Here is a 21,855-nt window from a genome sequence, read left to right as displayed (position 1 = left end):
ATCATTGTAAGTCTCATTTGCCAGATATCATTAACTGTATTATTATTACGTTTTATGAAGCTTCATATTATTATTTACTTTGATTGTATTGCACTTGTAGTCTCACTTATTAACTACTGTGATTCTAAATAAACTGTGTTATCCCTGACTTGACCTATATCATACGTACAACCGTGTACTAAAAATCGCCTACTGGACCAAACAAGAAAGAAATAAACAATGAGTTTGTAAAATGTATTTACTTACATCTGACTATGCATCAAAATAACTTTGCCATTGATATGAAGTATCAGAAAATGAGTACTTCAATATTAGCAAAATAGCTGGCTTACAAACACAGGTCTGGGTAATAATACTCGCTGGTATAATTTCCATTCGTGAACAGTCTGTTTTGTATAATGTGTAATACAGGTGTGGAATAATGATTTTTTTCTTTTATTTCAAATAGGACGAGAACTTATGGAAACCCGAGGTAAAAGATTTCGACACTCGTAGAAAGAAGCATCTTAGAAGATATCTACATACCTAATTCAGGAAATAGTGTCTTATTTGTACATTTTGAGGCGTGAGTGGCTCGTGTACGTGCCATCTCTTAATTAACGTCGTGTTTTTTGCTGTACTGCCACCTCATTACGTTAATTTTCAATTACTGGTGTCTCTGAGTTGCTGACTTGCCTGTCCGTGAGCGACAGCAGTAGCGCTTATCGATATAGGTCCTGCCGTATTATCTTTGCTGGACTGCTACTACTTTCCGGTTGTCGTATGTTGTGAGGGAGTTCGGACCTGGCAGTGTTTGACTTCGGACGCGGCATCAGTGAGGCCCGCACCGCCATGACTCGCCCGACGGCTGCCGACACACATGATTTGAGTGGGGACGGCTTTGCTTGGTCGTCGGTCAGTCGTCTTGTCGGACGACGTGTATTTGGCCGGCGATCACTTATCGGTCGGCTGTGTGTGCCGACTTGCGATTCCTCCTTATTACTGCGCAGTCACTGCCGTTAGCACTGTCTAGTTCTTCGGGCAAGTGTTCGTGAAACTATGTGTAGTTCGTGTGATTTTGACTGACAAGTTATTTTAAATGTTGTCGGCGTACTTGCTCCGTGTCGGTCATTTGGCGTGGAACAGCGAGGAATTCTCGGCGGGGGGTTAGTTTGGCTGGGGCCCGCTGGCGGTCTCTATGCAGTGTGGGAGTGTGTGGCGCTGTTCCCCATTGCTACGACATCTGTGGCTCACCGACCCTGCACACGAAAGGTGAGTTTTGACTTAACCTATCAGCAAGCTCAATACTGTTCACTTCTAGCCACCTTCTGGTGCAGTTCGGGTGTATTTGGTTATTTAAATTGAAGTGCGCCAGCGGAATCTTCTGCCTTGTGGCCGTTAACGTTCCAGTTACCTGCCCTGGGCGTTGATGTAAATTTCAGGCAGTGTGGCTCCCTCATCGTGTTGTTGCTGTCCAGCACGGTGTGTAGTTTGACAGCTCCTTTTATGATTGGTTACACCAATATCTTGTACGTTGTTCCGTTGAACTGCCTGGTGTGCCCTGGTCGGGTGAAGTGGAAGTTATGTTGTCGGCGGGTCCGTTGACTCAGTCGGTAGGGTTGTCGTCGGTGGCCCGACTGCCTGTCTCACGTAAGCGAGCGTTAGTGTTTGAATTCCAGGCTGACCCTCCAACATCTGAGCGCCCTTGGTTGTACTGCTCCTTTTTAAAAATTTGTTCTTGTCGTTTGTACTTGTATGGCTTCTGGCCGATTTTTTAAAAATTAGTGTTGTTTTGCTCTTGGGACTTTCAGCCTAGTTTAAAGAACTGTTTCGCGTAAGACCTTGGCCTCTTAAAGGTTTTAATATTGTTGAATTTTAAGTGTTGGCCTTGAGCCAATTATGAGTTTGAGTTGTTGTGCTTTTAAGGCCTTCAGCCTAGTTCAAAGAACTGTTTAAAAAAAAATTAATGTTATGGAGTTTTAACTGTTTGGCCTTCAGCCGATTTTAAATGAAAGTGGCATTCAGCCAGTAATTAAGTGCCAAAGATTAAAGCTGTGTGTTTAAAAAAAAAAAAAAACTTTTTTGGGACCTTGTAATGTTTGATAAAATAATAAAGTTGTATGTTGGAACGGGCCATGGTGGCCAAGCGATTCTGCACGCTTCAGTCCGGAACTGCGTGACCGCTACGGTCGCAGGTTCGAATCCTGCCTCGGGCATGGATGTGTGCGATGTCCTTAGGTTAGTTAGGTTTAAGTAGTTCTAAGTTCTAGGGGACTCATGACCTCAGATGTTGAGTCCCATACTGCTCAGAGCCATTTGAACCATTTGTATGTTCGAGTGTAGCTGACAGCCCCTTATTTTGGCCCCTTTCCACAATTTATACTATCTGTCCTGTCCTGCGGGTTAAGCGGGGCGTATCACATTTATTGGGAGAGGGAATGTTAGGTTGATGCATAAGTGCGTAACATTTTTCTTTTACGTGTTGATATTCCGACTGCTATGGGTTCGTTTATCAACTTTCATTTTTTATTTTAGTTCAGTATTGATGTCTGAGTGTATATATTGTCACTTTGTCATTTGGAAATGGTGAGTGGAGCTGTGGACGCTAGAAAATGAAGTGTTAATCGGAACATTTCCGTCGTACTCTTCTGTTTGAATTCAATAGAGGAATGATAGCAGCGGAGGCAGTCAGAAACATTTGCGCTGCGTATCGGGATAATGCCAGTGGACAGATCACGGCAAGAAAACGGTTTTCTCCTTTTACGGAGGAACGTTTTGACATTAGTGATTCTCCACGTTCAGGAACGTCTTCGGTGTTTGATGAAGATACTATAAACGCATTAATACACAATGATCTACGTCACTGAGCTCGAGAACTGGCAAATGTGTTGAACTGCGATCATTCCACCATCTTGCGACATTTCCGTACATCGGGGAAGGTTCATAAATTGGGTCCTTGAGGACCGCATACTGTATGCCAAAAACACAAAAATGAATGGGTGAACAACATCAACCGTTCCTATCCTGTGTCTTTATGCTAACATAAGGAAACAGAGGATTGGCAGGAACTCCTCGCACAAAGATATGCGCGCATCCACAACAGATAATTTGACGCATCTGCTGGAACAGCGGCGGTGCGGTGCACTACGGATTGCTTCCCCGAAGTGTAGCCGTCACTGCTAACATTTATTGTCAGCAACTGGGACGTCTTGCAAACACAGTCCGAGAACAACGACCGGGAAGACTGTGTGAGGTGATATTATTCCACGATAACGCCGTTCCACATTCTACTAGACTGATAAAAAAACACTATGTAGGACTCGGAGTGAGAATTCGTTGTGCTCGCACCTCATTCACAACATCTTGTGCCCTCAGGTTTTCACCCTTCCGCTCTCCATCGAACAACGTTTGAGGAACTTCCGTTCCGGGTGAAAAAGCGCTCCGAATATGGCTCGACGAGTTCTTCGTCTCAAAAGGCACGATTCCTACAGTCGCGGAATAGAAAAGTCACCCCAGCGCTGGCACACTGTTGTTAACAGTGAAGGAGAATACATTACTGATGTTAAAATTTCTATTATGTGTATCTCTTGTGTTTATTAAACTTATGGAAAACGCTGGCAACTTATACTCCGAGACGGTACGACCACTAACTTGCAACTCATCGCTCGAAACATACAGGGTGGCACACGAAATGTGTTACCATTTTGTTTTTGAATATAAACTCTATTGTCAATACAATCTGAAAGGAACCTATACTACAACGAAGAGCCGCCCATGGAGATTTGTTCTAACTCAGCACATGCTCAACATGTCCACCATTTCGTTTCCTAACTTCCTTCAAACGAACACTAAAGTTAGTGATTACCCTACAGCACATGTCTTCCGTAATTTCACGGCAATCTTGAAGAACTGAGCTCCATTAAATTCCACAGCTTCTTGCTACTGCCTTGCCCTTCAAAACGCGGTGGTTCATGCAAGATTAAGCAAAACCACATACTGCAAACACTGTGTTGGAGTTTTTACACGGGCATTTCGACATGCGTATCATTTCACTCAGGTTTCCAGGTCTCTTCAATGATGGACAAAATTGGCCCCCCAATAGTCCAGACCTCAATCCGTGTGACTTTTTTTCTTTGGGGACACCTAAAGGAAAGAATTTTCTCCAAACGTCTCCATGGACGGCTCTTCATTGTAGTATATATTCCTTTCAGATTGTATTGACAATACAGTTTATATTCAAAAACAAAATGGTAACACATTTCGTGCGCCACCCTGTATTTAATTTCAATCGAAGTACTGTTTTCCAAGTCGCGCGACGCGCACCCGTCCATCTTTACTTTCTGAGACGCCACTTAGAAAAGTGGTCTTTCCGTAGTTTTAGCTTTCCAGCTCTTTGAGAGACGGTGTCTGGAGAGCTGTTCGTCCAAGTCTTGGAACACAGTCCAGTCAGATTGTGTCAGAAATAGGAAGAGAAGTCCGACAAGGATGTTGTCTGTCACCGAGTCTCTTCAACCTGTGTGAGAATGGCTGGCGAGGGAAGCTTTGAAGGGATGCGGAAACTTCAGGGTAGGAGGACGGCTCGTCGACACCGTGGAGTACGCAGGTGACCTGACAGTGCTCATCAAAACTCAAAGGCAGCTGCAGCGCGCGATGAAGGCCTAGAAACCGACGTCGAGGAATCAAAAGAGGTGGGGATAAGCAAACGGGAGAAGACTTTGAGGATGACTGTCGACAATCGAGAACTGGAGAATGTGATGCAGTTAAAGTACCTGGGAAGCTTGCTGACCAAAGATGCCCACTGCACAAAGGAAATCCAAGCAAGAAGCGCCACGGTCAACAGGAAGAGGATTCTGCTTACCAGCAAATTGAGATTGGAATTAAGGAAAAAAGAACTGGTGATGTGCTACGTCTGGAGCATTTCATTGCACAGAGCAGAGACGTGGACCGTGAGAGAAATGGAGAAAGTTTTGAAACATCGTGCTAGAGAAGAACAGAGGAGATCGGGTGACAAACGACGTTGTACTGATTAAAGAGTAGGAGAGGAGAAAACTATTCTGAATACAGTTCTTCAGAGAAAGGCCAGCTGGACTGGACATACACTTAGGAACAAGGGTCACATGCAGGACGTCATCGAAGGGAAGATGAAAGGAACTACAGGACGAGAAAGGAACTACAGGACGAGGAAGAAGAAGAACTCAACATCTGGATGACACGAAAGATGGAAGGAGATACGGAAGGCTGAAGGAGGAAGCCGAGGACAGGAAAGATCGGGGTCAGGAACTCTCCATACGAAAACACGGGCCTGCCACGGGGCGGAACACCTGCGTGAGGATAACAACAGGTTGGAGGTGGTGTACTCCGAAATCCGTGGAATCCGTCTGGGAGAAAGTGCATACAAAACAACTGAATTTACTTGTTGGAGTGATATTACATTCTGTACTTGCGTTATCGTTCCATCAAGCAGATGAAATATATTAGACAACCTTTCGTTGACAGGTACTTACACGAACCTTGGCGTGACCGCCCGCAGATTTTTATATGATAGGAGGGGTGGAGGGAGGAGGGGGGGGGGACAAGGCTCTAAAATTCCCATTTGTAATGTAAATGAGCTGGTCAGTTTCGCGACGTGTCATGCCACAAGAAATAAATTTTGTAGGTGACACAAAGCAAGTTAATGTATCCCAGAGAACTATGTATTCCCTTCTTGATGTGTATGAGAATGCTGTAATGAATAAAAACGCTGCGCCCCATATTCCGGTAGGGGGGGTGGGGGGTTGTCTGCTGCCCCTTGCCCCTCTCCCACAGCCGAGCCCCATTCCCTCTCCCTCGCCAACTCCCCCCCCCCCCTTCCCCCGCTGCCATGGGGACAAGTCTGCAGACCCCTGGAGTGGTGCGACGTTCGGTAGAGCTTAACGTCACAGTGAAATATTACTGTATCTCATTGCTACTTATCAGAACCCCTCGGAGAGCATTAAAGATAAACACCAGTCCTAATTGTCCAATTGTTAAGTGACCTGTTTCCAAATTACATACATTTCAGTATACATATAATTCGAAAACGATGCTTTGCTGATTAACATTGTTCTTATGTGAGAAACATAATATAAATGTGAGATTAATACTGTAAATAATCAAAAGAAATGTAGCACATGGTCAGGATGTACCAGTAAACCTATCAGTATAAAATTACTACAGCAAATTAAATAGAACATACGAGGGTCGGTCAAAAAGTAATGCCTCCCATTTTTTTCTACTTAAAAAAATTAAGTTAAGTGAAAAATTTGAATTTGGCGCCATTCCTCAAACCTTCTTCTGCAATCCACTGCTGTAGTAACTTTCTGTGTCAACAGGTGGCAGCACAGCAGAAGTTTGTAAGATGGCCGACATCGATGTTCGTTTGAGACAGCGTTGTGTGATTGAATTCTTGAATGCAGAAGGTGAAACGCCCATACGCATTCATGAAAGACTGAAGAAGGTGTATGGTGTTGTGACAGTGGATGTCAGCACTGTTAGACGATGGGTTCGTCGTTGTAAGGAAGCTGAAGGGCAAACACCGTTGACTGACGAAAAGCGGAGCGGCAGGCCGGTGAGTGCAGTGACTCCACACAACATTCAGCAAGTTGATGACATCATTCGTGGTGACCGTCGGGTAACTGCAGATGAAGTGTGTCGCATTATTTCTCTTAGTAAAGGCAGTGTGATCACGATTATTAAACAATTGGGGTACTCAAAAGTTTGTGCACGGTGGGTTCCAAGAATGTTAAAAGATCAGAATAAAGAGGCAAGGAAAACAATAGCCTCCCAACACTTGCAGCGCCTCCGTTTGGAGGGAGATGAGTTTCTGAAAAAAATTGTGACCGGGGACGAAACATGGGTGCATTTTTTTGAACCCGAATCAAAGAGGCAGTCAATGGAGTGGCGTCACACAAGCTCGCTGAGGAAGAAAAAATTCAAAACTGTGCGATCGGCAGGGAAAGTTATGGCAACAGTTTTCTGGGATACAGAGGGTGTGATTCTGGTTGATTTTTTGGAGCAGGGATGCACAATAAATTCTGTTCAATACGTCACAACCCTCAAAAAACTTAAAGCACGTCTTCAGCGAGTTCGCCCAACAAAATCAATGGCAGATGTTCTTCTTTTGCATGACAATGCAAGACCACACACCAGTCGTCACACCTCTGACGATATTGTCAAAATTGGATGGGAAGTTTTGCCTCATCCAACATACAGCCCTGACCTGGCACCATCAGACTTCCATCTGTTCGGGCCACTAAAAGAAGCTCATCGTGGGATTCATTTTGAAGATGAGGAGGCCGTCAAAACATCCATGCGTCAATGGCTTAGGAAGCAGAGCTGTGATTTTTACCGTGCTGGGATACATGCCCTTGTTCAAAGATGGACCAAAACTGTAGAGATGGGCGGAGATTACATTGAAAAATGACAAAATGATCCTCAATGTTGTGGTTTTCAACCTATGTAATTGCATTTAAATTTCCTGACAATTAAACGTAGAAAAAAAAATAGGAGGCATTACTTTTTGACTGACCCTCGTATAAACAAAGCATCTTAATTAAATCTCTGATATATGTTAGCACTGAAATTCAGGCACTAGTTGATTTGTTATAAACAAATTTAGAAATGTAATTGTTACCTGTAACATAATTAGTCAGAAAATGTTATATTAACTCGTAACTTAAGTTGAAAATAGGTTCACCTTGTTCAGCACTGAGATTGTAAATTTTTAGCAATGTGTAGCTCATATTCGTTTTAATTGTGATTTTACATAAAATTGTAATTTTCATTGTAGGTAATTGTTAACAAAAGTATGAATATAGGTCATGCAGGCGCCTTGAGGCACTCGTTTTTTGGCTAGGGTTGTGAGAAAATGTATTGTAGGCTCACTCGTTTGTTGATTGTTGTGAACTCTGTGTCGTTTGATGTCAACTTTGGGTTCACGTGATGTAACCGGTACAGTTCACCAGGCTCGGACACCAGAGTCCTGGAAATATATTGGCATTAAAACTGCACTGTACTTTGGAATTTATTTGGGAGTCTTCCGCAATCCTTTTCATAGGCTGCACAGTGACGAGACACGAATCCAGGAATTTTACAAAACCCCGACAACTAAACAACTGTCAATGTTGGTAGAATTGACGTGAAAACAACAGCGCATCGACTGGGCATTTCACTCAAAACATTTGCAACGCGGAGGTGGGAAAATTTAAACATCTCAACAGCTGGTCTTTGGTCGGCAACAGACCACGAATAGAACTGCGTGGTCAGTAAACGGCTACGAGCCGAAACTTCAGGAAGGATTGAACTGCACTACAGTGATCTAGCGTGTGGCACATATTTTGGTATGTTTGGTAAGTATAGTTGATGAGAATGACAGCCGTTCAGTGTGTCTCCGCCTGCAAGCCTCGACTTGAGCCGCATCTTAGTACTGTACTGCCAGCCCCGCACTAGGGGTCTACCCTTGCGCACTTATCCGTAAAACGTCGACCGAGTACTTGTCCACAGCCCTCTGTCTGTCTTTACTTTTCTTATTATTTCTTTTACTTGTGATTACAAACAACGTCGTATACACGTGAAGCGACGGACATTGTGACTTGTTGTTTCGTCTTTCGATCTCTCTACGAAATTACGACTTGTCGGCCCCTACTGCGTGCGTAATTCCTTTTTTGTAGCTTATTGTCGCCGAAAAGCCGTTGGCTAGGTTTATTGCACGTCAGTCCGCATTTATGGGTCTATAAACGAATGGCTGATTAAACAGTGTTGAGGGAAACGGTGGCGTTTGAGTGTGTGGGATTTTAAACACGGCTCAACTAGGGGCAGTGGCGTTGGCTCTCTCTCTCTCTCTCTCTCTCTCTGTCTCTCTCAATCTCTCTCTTTCTCTCTCTTTCACACACACACAAACACTCTCAGTGTTCTGTGCACAGGCCGCTGCAGGCTGGGGCGACCGCCAACTTCCTTCTGACCCGCCACTCGAAACGCATTTAATTTCAATCGAAGTAGCGTTTCCCAATTTTCGCGACGGGCACCCGTCCACTTTCACTTTCTCAGGCACCAAAAGTGTTCGTCCCGCACCTTTAGCTCTTCAGCGCTTTGAGAAACGGGGGTCTGCATAGCTGTTTCCCCAGATCTTGGAGCCAGACGTGGCGTGTGGGGGGGGGGGGGGGGGGGGGGGTAGCCAATAAGTTTCAATTATCATTCGGGGGAAAAAAATGAGTCTGCCAGCACGAAACTCGGTGTTGTGTCTTCTCTCTGTATCCACCCTTCAATGCGGATACTATTTCCCCAGAGACGGATGACTAGAGTGACCAGGTGCAAATTGTTTAAAAAGGAGGACAAAGGAAGAAAAAAGAGGACACATCAAACGGGTCAACTGCAGATGAGGAACCACCCGTCATCTTTGGACAAGTCACGTGACTGCCGGGAATTATCAGTAAAACTAGTAGTTAATTGTTACTGGTCGTCAGGTGGTCATCCCCAGGGCAATATCTTTTTATTTTAAATTAAAAACATTGATTGTAGTGACAGTGTGGCATCAATTGTTTTTATATTTACGCGTAGTTTTAAGATATCACAAAGACAGCTGCCTAAACGCCGCTCCTGATCGGCTACTTTCGCGTGACTCGTCCAAAGCTGACAGGTGATATCCTCATATGCAGTATTCCGCATCAAACATACGTTCAGTTTTAATAAATGAGTTTGTTATTTACAGACATTACATACATTCCTTTACAATTATTGATACTTCTCGGAGGAAACAATTTTTTGCAGAAGTTTAGGCTTACTTAACAGATAATTGTAAAATGACACACATTAAAATTCTTTTAAATTATATTTGACCATCAACAGACCTTTCACTGATTCATCTACATCTACATCCATACCCCGCAAGCCAACTAACGGTGTGTGACGGAGGATACCTCTATCTGTTCTCCCTTCTCTTCCAGTCTCGTATTGTTCGTGGAAAGAAAGATTCTCGTTATGCCTCTGTGTGGGCTCTAATCTCTCTGATTTTAACATCATGGTCTCTTCGCGAGGGAGCAATATACTGCTTGACTCCTCGGTGAAGGTATGTTCTCGAAACTTCAACAAAAGCTCGTACCGAGCTACTGAGCGTCTCTTCTGCAGTCTTCCACTCAAGTTTATATATCATCTCCGTAACGCTTTCGCGATTACTAAATTATCCTGTAACGAAGCGCGCTGCTCTCCGTTGGATTTCTCTATCTCTTCTATCAACCCTATCTGGTAGGGATCCCATACTGCTGAGCAGTATCCAAGCAGTGGGCGAGCAAGTGTACTGTTACCTACTTCCATTGTTTTCGGATTGCATTTCCATAGGATTCTTCGAATGAATCTGTCTGGCATCTGCTTTACCGACGATCAACTTTATATGATCATTCCATTTTAAATCAGTCCTAATGCCTACTACCAAATAATTTATGGAATTAACTGCTTCCACATGCTGACCTGCTATATTGTAGCTAAATGATAAGGGATCTTTCTCTCTGTGTATTCGCAGCACATTACACTTGTCTACATTGAGATTCAATTGCCATTCCCTGCACCATGTGTCAATTCGCTGCAGATCCTCCTGCATTTCAGTACAATTTTCCATTGTTACAACCTCTCGATATACCACACCCGCAAAAAGCCTCAGTGAACTTCCGATATCATCCAGAAGTCCATTTATGTATATTTTGAATAGCAACGGTCCTACGACACTCACTTGCGGCACACCTGAAATCACTCTTACTTCGGAAGACTTCTCTCCATTGAGAATGACATGCTGCGTTCTGTTATCTAGGAACTCTTCAATCCAATCACACAATTGGTCTGATAGTCCATATGCTCTTACGCTGTTCATTAAACGACTGTGGGGAACTGTGTCGAACGCCTTGCGGAAGTCAAGAAACTCGGCGTCTACCTGGGAACCCGTGTCTGTGGCCCTCTGAGTCTCGTGGACGAACAGCCCGAGCTGGGTTTCACACGACCGTCCTTTTCGAAACCCATGCTGATTCCTACAGAGTAGATTTCTAGTCTCCAGAAAAGTCATTATACTCGAACATAATACGTGTTCCAAGATTCTACAACTGATAGACGTTAGAGATAAAGGCTTATAGTTGTGCACCTCTGTTCGACGTCCCTTCTTGAAAACGGAGATGACCTGTGCCCTTTTCCAATCCTTTGGAACGCTACGCTCTTCTAGAGACCTACGGTACACCGCTGCAAGAAGGGGGGCAAGTTCCTTCGCGTACTCTGTGTAAAATCGAACTGGTATCCCATCAGGTCCAGCGCCCTATCCTCTTTTGAGCGATGTTAATTGTTTCTCTATCGCTCTGTCGTCTATTTCGATGTCTACCATTTTGTCATCTGTGCGTCAATCTAGAGAAGGAAGTACAGTGCGGCCTTCGTCTGTGAAACAGCTTTGGAAAAAGACATTTAGTATTTCGGCCTTTAGTCTGTCATCCTCTGTTTCAGTACCATTTTGGTCACAGTGTGTCTGGACATTTTGGTTTGATCCACCTACCGCTTTGACATAAGACCAAATTTTCTTAGGATTTTCTGCCAAGTCAGTAAATAGAACTTTACTTTCGAATTCATTGAACGCCTCTCGCATAGCCCTCCTCACACTACATTTCGCTTCGCGTAATTTTTGTTTGTCTGCAAGGCTTTGGCTACGTTTATGTTTGCCGTGAAGTTCCCTTTGCTTCTGCAGCAGTTTTCTAACTCGGTTGTCGTACCACGGTAGCTCTTTTCCATCTGTTAGGATCTTGCTTGGCACATACTCATCTAACACATATTGTACGATGGTTTTGAACTTTGCCCACTGATCCTCAACACTGTCTGTACTTGAGACAAAACTTTTGTGTTGAGCCATCAGGTACTCTGAAATCTGCTTTTTGTCACTTTTGCTAAACAGAAAAATCTTCCTACCTTTTTTAATATTTCTATTTACGGCTGAAATCGTCGATGCCGTAACCGCTTTATGATCGCTGATTCCCTGTTCTGCGTTAGCTGTTTATTCAGTCGAACCGGCCCTGGTCGCTCTGTGTACAGTACGCAGAAATCGTCTTGGAGACAACGCAGTACGTGCAGTGGAATGCCTAAAAGCGTCTAGAGGGGAAGAGATAAGGAAGAAATCATCTACGCAATCACTGTTTTTGTATTACAATTGAAAATAAATTTGCGTTTCTACACTCCCCCGATTTCGACTAGATTTAATTTGAAATCTAATTTATTTGTAGGTTACACTGAATTTGCAAATGAAAATGTGGCTAATTTGCATTATGACGGTTTTTGGAATGAAAAGCGACGAGGCATGCTGGTTTGACACTTTTCAAAACTGTATGTGAACTGAAGGGGAGACTGCTGTCAGCTGCAGCGGAACATTACGCGGAATCAGTGGCGACGAGTAAAAATGTGTACCACACCAGGATTCGAACCTTTTTTTTTAACCATATATATTTATTTAAATATATTAACAAACAATACACTTAAATAAAGAAACATTTCATTCTGTTATCCTATTTCTAGAGTTGGTTAACATTAGTCATTTTATAGGTTTCATTCGTATGTTCTTTTCGTTTTTCTCTTATTGTTGTCCTTGAATCCTTTTACATGGCCATTTGTCGTCTTCTTTGTTTTGGTAAAGCATTGCAGGACAGGCATAATAATTTATACGTAGCATCGACACATTGATTTTGAGTTCAAATTTCTGTGTGTCATGCACTTGTGATGCCACGTTCACATTGTATATTCTGGTTTGATCTCTTCCTCTAGTTTGCACTGTTAGGTGGGACAGTATGAGGGGAAACTCACCATGATAGGTGGATCAGAAGTGGAAGAAATTTTTTCTTCTTGTGGAGAGGTGGCTGGTGGCGGTGCCGAGGGTCCCAGGCTGGGGAGGACTCTGGCGGTCGCCGTCTGCAGTGGGATCTGCAGGAAGCTTCCGAAGGTCTCGCGGTAGCGCCTGTGCTGCTGTTCTCCTCCCAGAGGTCCATCAGGAAGGCCAGCCGGTCGGTCTGTCGTCACGGCGAGGACCCAGAGAGTCGCAGTCGCTTGGGTCGTGGAAGTGGGCTGCAGTCTGGGGCGGTGACTGCTTCCACTGTGATGCTTCCCGGCGCTGTTCTGTCGACGTGGGCCACCATCTGCTGGCACGCTTCCCATATGTCGGTGGCATTCCCGCAGGTGATTCGGTGCTCGAGGGTGTCGGTCATCACACGTACGTCGCATTTCTCACTTCCGACGAGTTTTATGTCCGCCAGTCTTTGGTTGGTTGGTACCGTTCTGTTAACTATTTTGTACCATGTCTCCTTCGCAGGTTTAGGCAACACGTTTTTCGAGATGTTTCCCCATATTTGTTTACAATTGTATTGTGGGAGTTTGCGTTCAATTTTGTTTTTTGCTGGCTTCCCCTGAGGACCCAGTATATTCTCTTGGCTGTTCTGTGGCTGGGGATCGCCACAGTGTCCAGAACGTAACTTTTGTCGGCGTAGTGCAGCCTGACGTGTCGCATTCTGAAGGGAATGTGCCTCGTGTCGACCGGCCCTTCTTCTGATGCGCCACTGTATCCTCCAATTATCTTGGCTGTGGCGCTGTGAGGGTTATTATCATGGATGGCCAGCGTTCGTTTTAGTAGAAGGGCTGTACGAACCCAGGACCTCCTGCTTACTAAGGAGGTGCATTAACCACTGCGCCATCCGGGACACAGCGGTGTGGCAACTGCGCGCAGTGTCTCGGAGGCCCAGAGCGCCACCTGTCCACAGTCCCTGTCTATTTTATCCGTGCTCGCTACTCTGACATCCCCAGGACGTCGGACGTATTTGTGCATCCACGCTGGATCTATACACTTAGCTGTTCAATTGATCCACCTTCTTCAGTGCACAAATACGTCCGACCTGCTGTGCGAAACTCTAAGTAGCGCACGGGGGTGTAATGGACAGGGGCTGCAGACAGGTGGTGCTCGGTGGGAACGTGGGTCGACCGTGAGGCGCGTCGAAATACTCCGCGCAGTTGCGTGTCCCAGATGGCGCAGTCGTTAACGCATCTGTCTAGTAAGCGGGACGTCCCGCGTTCGAATCCCCGTCCAGTACAAGTTCCCAATCGTCGCTGTTGATTCCGCGCAATGTCACGCCGCAGCTGAAAGCAACGATACCCTTCAATTTACCAGGGTTACCCAGTAAGTAATGCACCACATTCTTTTTTTTCTCAGCCGAAAGAAATTCTACGAGTGCGAAACGTTACGTATTTATTATTTGAAGTCTCCTGAGTGAACGCGCAAAGTTTCCGTCACTTCCAACAGATAGCGTAGCTGCAGGACAGTTTCAAAATGGCGTCTGTAGGTGATGTCCATTACAACCAATGTGCCGTCTTTGTATTTCTCATTGCTGAGAAGGAAACTGTGGGGAATATGTACAAACGCTTGTTCAGAGTCTACGGAACATCTGCTGTCGACAGAGGTACATTTAGTCGCTGGGCACGGAGGAAGAGGTCACCAGCAGGCGGTTCGGCGGAGCCCCACGATTTGTGGCGGTCGGGGAGACCGTCCACGGCTGTCACACCTGCCGTGCTGCGGCGTTCCGATGTTGTCATTCGCAAGGACAGATGCATTACGAGTCGAGAAGACATTTCGAGGCCTATGAGGACGTCATTCACACAGTGAAGCACTGCCTGCACCACCAGGACAATGGCTGGTACCGACAGGGCATACACCGCCCGTTTTGCGCTGGAAGAAGGCCATAGAACGGGACGGGGATAACGTGGAAAAACAGGGTATGTATATAAAATACCTTTCTTTCCTGTGTGTAATTCTCATTATCTTAAATAAAGAATCGTTGAAGACAAAAATAATTCGGTGCATCACGTTCTGGGCACCCCTGACACATACGAGACGTGTTTTTTTAAAGTAAGTACCGTTTTCCCACACCGCGGCCGCAGCGCTGCAGTCGGCGTTCTGTGCATGCGCAGTGGGCACCTACAGTGTGTAAACTTTTAGATGGCAGACCTCTCCCTAGTCCTGAATCGGTAGAAGTCGGTAAACGTCGGGAGGCTTCGGAAGGCACGCAGTTTCGACTCCTGCAACATTACGTAGCTGACTGTGTTGTACAAGGTAGCCATTGTCGTCTGCTTCTTTATTGTTTTGCGCTGTACTGTTGTGCGTGTTTTTATTGTGCAGCTGTGCTAAACATTAACAAAATGAGTGAAGAGGCAGCTGCTGGCCCATCTCGGGAGTCCCCAACAACCCCTACCGGTAGGCCTACCGTTAGAAGGAAACCAGTATTACGTAGCGATGCTCGCAAAATTATATTGTGTGTGATTGAATGCTGCGAAAGGGAAAGGGAGCACAAACAAAATGCTTCACTCCATTTACAAATCTTCAGTGAGAGCTGCTACATACAGAGGACAAAGCATGCGTAGCACTGGAAGATTCGAACAATTTTCCGAGAATCATCCTGGCGTATCACCACAAATGCCTGGCAAGGAAAGGTGAGTTTCCATTTCAGATATTTTGTTCGCGATCACTTTGAAGGAGCCCCCTATTTCGTCGAAATTACCGTAACTTCATTTTTTCCTTGCTACTGTATTGCTTTGTATGGAAACACCACTGGTTACTGTATTATTTCGAAACATGTTCATATTACAATACATTTCCAGATTCAAAAAAATACATGCAGTACAGGAGGCATTTTCTTATAAATCTTTGTCTCTTTTAACTTAGGAAAAGAAATGGAGAAATCGAAGTAATGATCGATGATTTCAACCAGCGTGTCATTCGCGACACGATAGCGCAATTTTATTCAGTGCGGAAGACTTTGCCGAGCATACAAACACTGCTTCCAGTTTTGCACGACAAAATAGGCTGGAAGTGAAGTATTGCCTCTCCGAAAAAAGTGCTTTTGTCTATGGGATTCATATAGCGTAAGGTGGAAAACAAGAGGAATGTGTTGTTAGAACGTCCAGACACTGTGGACTGGAGATCTCGTTTCATTGTTGACATGAAGAACTTCAGGGAAGCACGCAGAGAAATATTTTATCTCGATGAATCGTGGATCGATAATAAAGTTTAATAAATGTTGGCAGAGGAAGGGTGACTTACATGAAGAGAGTGTCGTTGGTGTCACTACATGGGGGAGCGCATAGTTGACAAACATACATACATTCATTTTGATATATATAGATTTCAATTTACATGACGCGAGTTTTACTTGCAAGCCTTTTGTCTGCTTCCGTGTAAGCATGACGCGCCATTTGTAGTGCCAGCACTGCAACTCCTAGGCGTGCCTTGTCCCCCCCCCCCCTCCCCAGCGGCTCCTCTCCCCTCCCCTCGTCGGTCGATGCTTGCCTCCTCCTCTCCCCGCACTCCCCACACAACTCTGCCGTCTTACAGTTAACACACTGTACATCAGTTGTCTACGCACTGACGACATTTCAGTCTGATTCTGCCTTGTTTACATTGTGTACTGAGTGTTTAAGATGCCTCCGATAATTGTGAGTCCCACCGACTGTGAAGTAGGGGGCTGTTATAAGATTTCTTAGTGCTGAAGGGCTAAAAGCGATCGATATTGATAGTGAGATCTGTGCAGTTTACGGAGAAAACATTACGAGTGGTGGAATGGTAAGAAAGTGGGTGAGAGCATTTAAAGATGGCTGCACAGATGTGTATTATGAACAACAGAGTGGGCGTCCTTCGGTCGTTAATGAAAGTTTGGTGCAGGAAGTGGACAATAAGGCGAGAGAAAACAGACGCTTTACGATTTCCTCCTTGCGGGATGACTTTCCTAATGTTTCTCGTAGTGTTTTGTTTGTCATTGTGACTGAGCACTTGAATTACCGAAAATTGTGCACACGTTGAGTAGCGAAAATGTTGACGGATGTGCACAAAACCAAACATTTAGACAGTGGATTGACTTTCCTTGAGTGGTACCACAACGATTCTGATGATTTCTTAAGCGAAATTGTTACGGGCGATGAAACATGGGTGGCCTACGTCACACCAGAATCAAAGCAACAGTACATGAAATGCCGGCATTCAGATTCGCCCAGAAAAGTGAAGTTTAACCAAACAATTTCTGTCCAGAAAATCACGTGCACATTTTTTTGGGACAGAAAAGGATTGCTTGTGGAATTTCTGCCTCACAATGAGAGAATCAATGCAGCAGCTCGCTGTAAGACATTGCACAATCTGCGCCGTTCAATTCAGAACAAAAGATGTGGCAAGTTGAGCAAGGGTACCGTTTTGCTGCAGGACAATGCTCGTTCGAATCGGACCAAAGATCTCATCACATCTTTTCGATGGGAAACTCTGGATCATCCTCCGTACAGCCCAGATCTTGCGGCCAGTGACTACCGTCTGTTCCTGCACTTGAAGAAACACCTGGGCGGTCAGCGTCTTCGAGACGACGAAAAAGTCAAAACAGTGGTGATGCAGTTGTTAACAATCCAGGTCTGCAGACTTCTATGAGGAGGGTATTCAAAAACTGGTAAAACATTATGACAAAAGCCTCAATATTGTCGGAAATTGTGTACAAAAATAGATCAAGTTACAGGCTTTCACGTAAAAATAAAATTATTGGGACATCTTAGCACGCCTTTTTTTAATTTCAAAACGGTACTTACTTTAAAAAAAAACACGCCTCGAATAATGTTTCAGAGCTGCGTATAGTGCGGACATGTCAGGAAGAACAGACACGGCGCATTCGTGTAAGTTTTCAAAATGATTGTTTAGATGTGTCCATGCGTGCTGTAATTAAATCAAATGGCTCTGAGCACTATGAGACTTAACATCTGTGGTCATCAGTCCCCTAGAACTTAGAACTACTTAAACCTAACTAACCTAAAGACATCACACACATCCATGCCCGAGGCAGGATTCGAACCTGCGACCGTAGCAGTCGCGCGGTTCCGGACTGCGCGCCTAGAACCGCGAGACCACCGCGGCCGGCGTGCTGTAATTATTCTAATCTTCTCCTCGCGATACTACTCGACTGATACACAGGGGGTTGCAGTGTATTCCGAGAGTCGTCATTTAAAGCCGGTTCTTGAAACTTCACAAGCAGGCTTTCTCAAGATAGTCTGGTTTTCTTCACGTTCAGGATGGCGCGAAAGACGCCAACAAGGCGTTTCGCAAATGGTCTCCACTTCTTCCAGCACCGCCTGGATTGGGGAACTCCGGCCTTCGAGAACCAGGTCCTCCAGCTCTCTCACGTTTCTCGGTTTTTTACGTGGAGACGATGCACCACTTCGCTCTTCGTCACTGAGACTCGCTTCGCCACGCTAGAGGCGCCCGGGCGACTCAGCCACTGCGTAATACGGCGGCGAACGCACGCTGGCGCACTCTAGCACACAAGACCGAAACTTTCGAGGGCTCTACTCTCAACGAGCGTGAAGTGCAGAACAGGACACATCACGTTCTGTACGACACCAAAAGAGGAATTTTGTGTGAACAGTGTGTTCACTTCAGCTCACATTCAGCTAGATATCAGCTGTAGCATTGTTGAGCTCCAACAGCATAGAAACGAAACAGCCACATAGTTAATTGTTCTTGCGAGAACTGAGAGGCCACTGTAAATTACACGCTGCTCCATCTGTGCGCGTGCATATCACAATATTTCAAGACCAGGGATGAGTGCATGTTTTCTCGCCTAGCGAGAAACATAGGAAGGTTCTGCTGAAATAATCAGTAAAGATTTTGATTAGCTTTTATAGGATTTTCAGAGGATCAGAGCAGCCATGCACCCAACAGCTCATTGCAGCTAAGGTAAATACCGCTGGCAGGGGTGTAATCTTGTTGGTTCACCAGCTTGCATCCAATGTAAACTCGAGCAACCTTGAGTAATGTTTTGCTCAATTTGTCACAAAAAACTAACCATCCTCTGTAGACTTGATTGTCATCCTAAACAGTACCGAACTTAGAACTACAATCGGATGATTTGTCATAATATTGGCCAACTTAACAGTGTAGTTATAAGAATAATTTTGTAAAGAATCTTCTGGTTAAAACTTGATACTGTTGTGTTGAGTGTTATTTCGATTAAACAGGACATAATGCGTTATATTAACAACTGTCCTAACATTGTCATGTTGCAACCTATGGAAATTCGTGTACTTCTTTGACAATAATACTGGATTAAAAACAATTTGTGTACAGCTAAACACAGATGTGCTCTGTCATAGAATAAGGGTTCGCTGCTAACCCCAGTCATTTATACTATAGATGCTTATGCACTCACAGCGTGTTTCTGCTGATGTCTGACTAACGTGAAAAGGAGTGGAGCGTCAGATAATGGCGACCCTGCCAGGATGCCAATTGGTCTGCCAGTGTGGCAATTAGTCAAATTAGAAAGAATATTTAAAATTTGCAATTGAAAAAATTTTTTTAAACAAAAAGTGAGAAGTTTACTCAAGGTATGTGTCTGCATAGTGGTCAGATTACTGTGGATGTGTGATCCACAGAGTAGGAAAAGTTGTATTAATGAGTAAAGATGAAGTTCTGTGTTTTGTGTAAAAGTAGCTTGTGCATGACCTTGCTGGCACGCGCGAAGTTATTTACGGCGTTTGAGTTGATCTGAATATCGACAAACAGTGAACGGCGTTGCTAATGATGTGTTAATGGCATAAGAGACTCTCCGTGATATTTTGGAGACGTGTCAGGTCATATTACTTCATGCTGACTAGAGCTCAGGTTCGAGCAAATAGTGAAACACAGAGGTAAATTAGACGAAACGACGTAGATCATCGCTTATAGGGCAAACTGAAGACCTTGATAGGATAGAAATTGACGTACAACAAAATGTATCGAATGCAAGTCACGAAATCGAACGCAGTGACAATGCAGAGGGAATGGTGGCAGTTTAGTGATTAGTAACTCAGTCTGAGCGCGCGCAAAACCGAGCAGATGACGGATCTAGTGGTTCAGAAGCAGAATCAGAGGACGAGCAACTTCGATATGTTGAATCAAATGTTGTAATTCTGAACCAAACGCGACAGTTTCCTACGGAAGGAATGGGTGTAAGTGCGTCAGCACTATACACAGAAGTCGGTGAGACGTGAAAGACGCGAACGGCAAAATTTACACCGAAGGGTGACAGAGGACGATGGCGAAGAGTCTGATGTTGTATATGCAATGTTGAAGCAACTCACTATTGTTGTCAAGCTAACACGTGAAGCGATGAGAGCATGGTTAGCAGACTTAAAAACCGAAACGCTGAGTTTAAAAACCGAAACGGTGAATTAAAAAAACGAAATGAATGCTGGGTTCGAAAAAGTCTGCAAAGATCAGCAAAAGTTGCGAACGGAAGTTAATGAACAGTTTATTGAAATTCAGAAAGAGGCGAGAGAATCGCGCGAACTAAATCAGTCGCTTATGGTCGATCAGAAAAGGACATGTACTGACATTGACGAGGTGCAGGATGCAGTGTCTAATATCAACCAAAGAGTTAATAAATTAGCACGTAAGGCGTCTGGTAAGGCGCAACAAATCGTGGAAGAACTCAGTGTCAGAAAACGTGTAACGCGAGCCGCGTTAAAAAGATTCGATACACGCATTGTAAACATCGTCTCGAAAAATAAGCAGCAGTATGAACAGATTTGCACCGAACTGAAGCAGTGTACGGAGAACCGTACAGAAAGCAGAAGTGAGGCGACGGAATCGGCAGTATCATCTGATATAGTGGCGAAAAAAAAAAAAAAAATCCAGATGTAACCAAGCCTGTTACGCAATTTTCCGTGTCTGTTGCGGAAACACAAAGTCAAGAGATTCCACTTGTAGGTCCACAAGATGTTGCGTCAGTATTTTCGGAGCCGAAACAGAAGCAAATGGTAAGACATCAGTTGAGACAGGGGAGCGAAGAAGGTAATGTGCGTTCACAGCAGACAATGGTGCGAGAAACGGTAACTGCACGCATACCAACAGAGCGGCAGCTGACTTTCAGAAAGTACGCGAATGACGCGATAACAGAGCAGTTTACTGCGACACACGTACCAGATTCTGTTTACGAATTACAGTACAACAGGCAGTATACCGCCGGTCAATATAAAGCAAATACAAAGACAAAACACTGATCCAGTAACGGGAAATTTAAACGTATCTTTCAGTCCGATACACGAGGAAAGTTACGGTTTAGATATTTGCACACCACTGCGTAGATGCGATGATAGATGGGACTCAAATATGTCATCTCAGGATCCAAATGTGATAGGACGAATAAAGGAAAACATGGAATGAAGGGAACGGAAAATGTTGCGAAGACACAAACGCCATATGGCGCGAGAGAACAATTTGACAATGATCATTTTTTGGCGGTCAGAAAATTCCAACATTACAAAGAAAGCGGGAACGGCTTACACCCCTGCACGTTTATACATCAATTCCAAATCGGTTTACCAGAGCATTGGCCACTTGGCCAGAAACTTGATTTCATTTTTGGTCGTATGGAAGGCGTAATAGCGGAAACAATGCAAAGAGTCGCTGCAAACTGTCAGTTGTATGAACAATTTAAGTCTGCATCACTGGAGCGATACTTGTCCGCGGAAACCCAAAATAGGATAAAACATGAATTGTTACAGAATTTTTCGAAGAAATTACGAAAAAGAATCAGTGTGTTTAGATGATCCATACAGTGATGGAGAACTGATACGTACGTGCACAATGAAGTTACCCTTGCGTTATCAGCAGTCATTGGTGTGCAGAGCAGGAGATAATATACAGGCATTTAAAGGGATGTTAAGAGAACGTGAATTCATCTTCAGTGAAGATGACGCGAAGAAACAACGTGCAGTGACAGAAACCAATGGTAGAGGAAATAAAAGCAACCGATTGGCCTTTATAAAGGTTTACAATGGCAATAGTAATGCTGGGAAAGGTAA

General features: G+C 44.5%; 1 protein-coding gene across 1 annotated transcript in view; it reads right to left on the bottom strand.

The window, feature by feature from the left end:
- Positions 1–21,855, bottom strand: part of LOC126285360 (neurogenic locus notch homolog protein 1-like) — a 248,272-nt gene that overhangs the window by 182,283 nt on the left and 44,134 nt on the right. The window lies entirely within an intron of this gene.

The sequence above is a fragment of the Schistocerca gregaria genome, chromosome 8 (assembly GCF_023897955.1).
Source record: "Schistocerca gregaria isolate iqSchGreg1 chromosome 8, iqSchGreg1.2, whole genome shotgun sequence".
Taxonomy (NCBI): domain Eukaryota; kingdom Metazoa; phylum Arthropoda; class Insecta; order Orthoptera; family Acrididae; genus Schistocerca; species Schistocerca gregaria.
The sequence above is the reverse complement of the archived record's forward strand: the minus strand, read 5'-3'. Positions and strand labels throughout refer to the sequence as shown.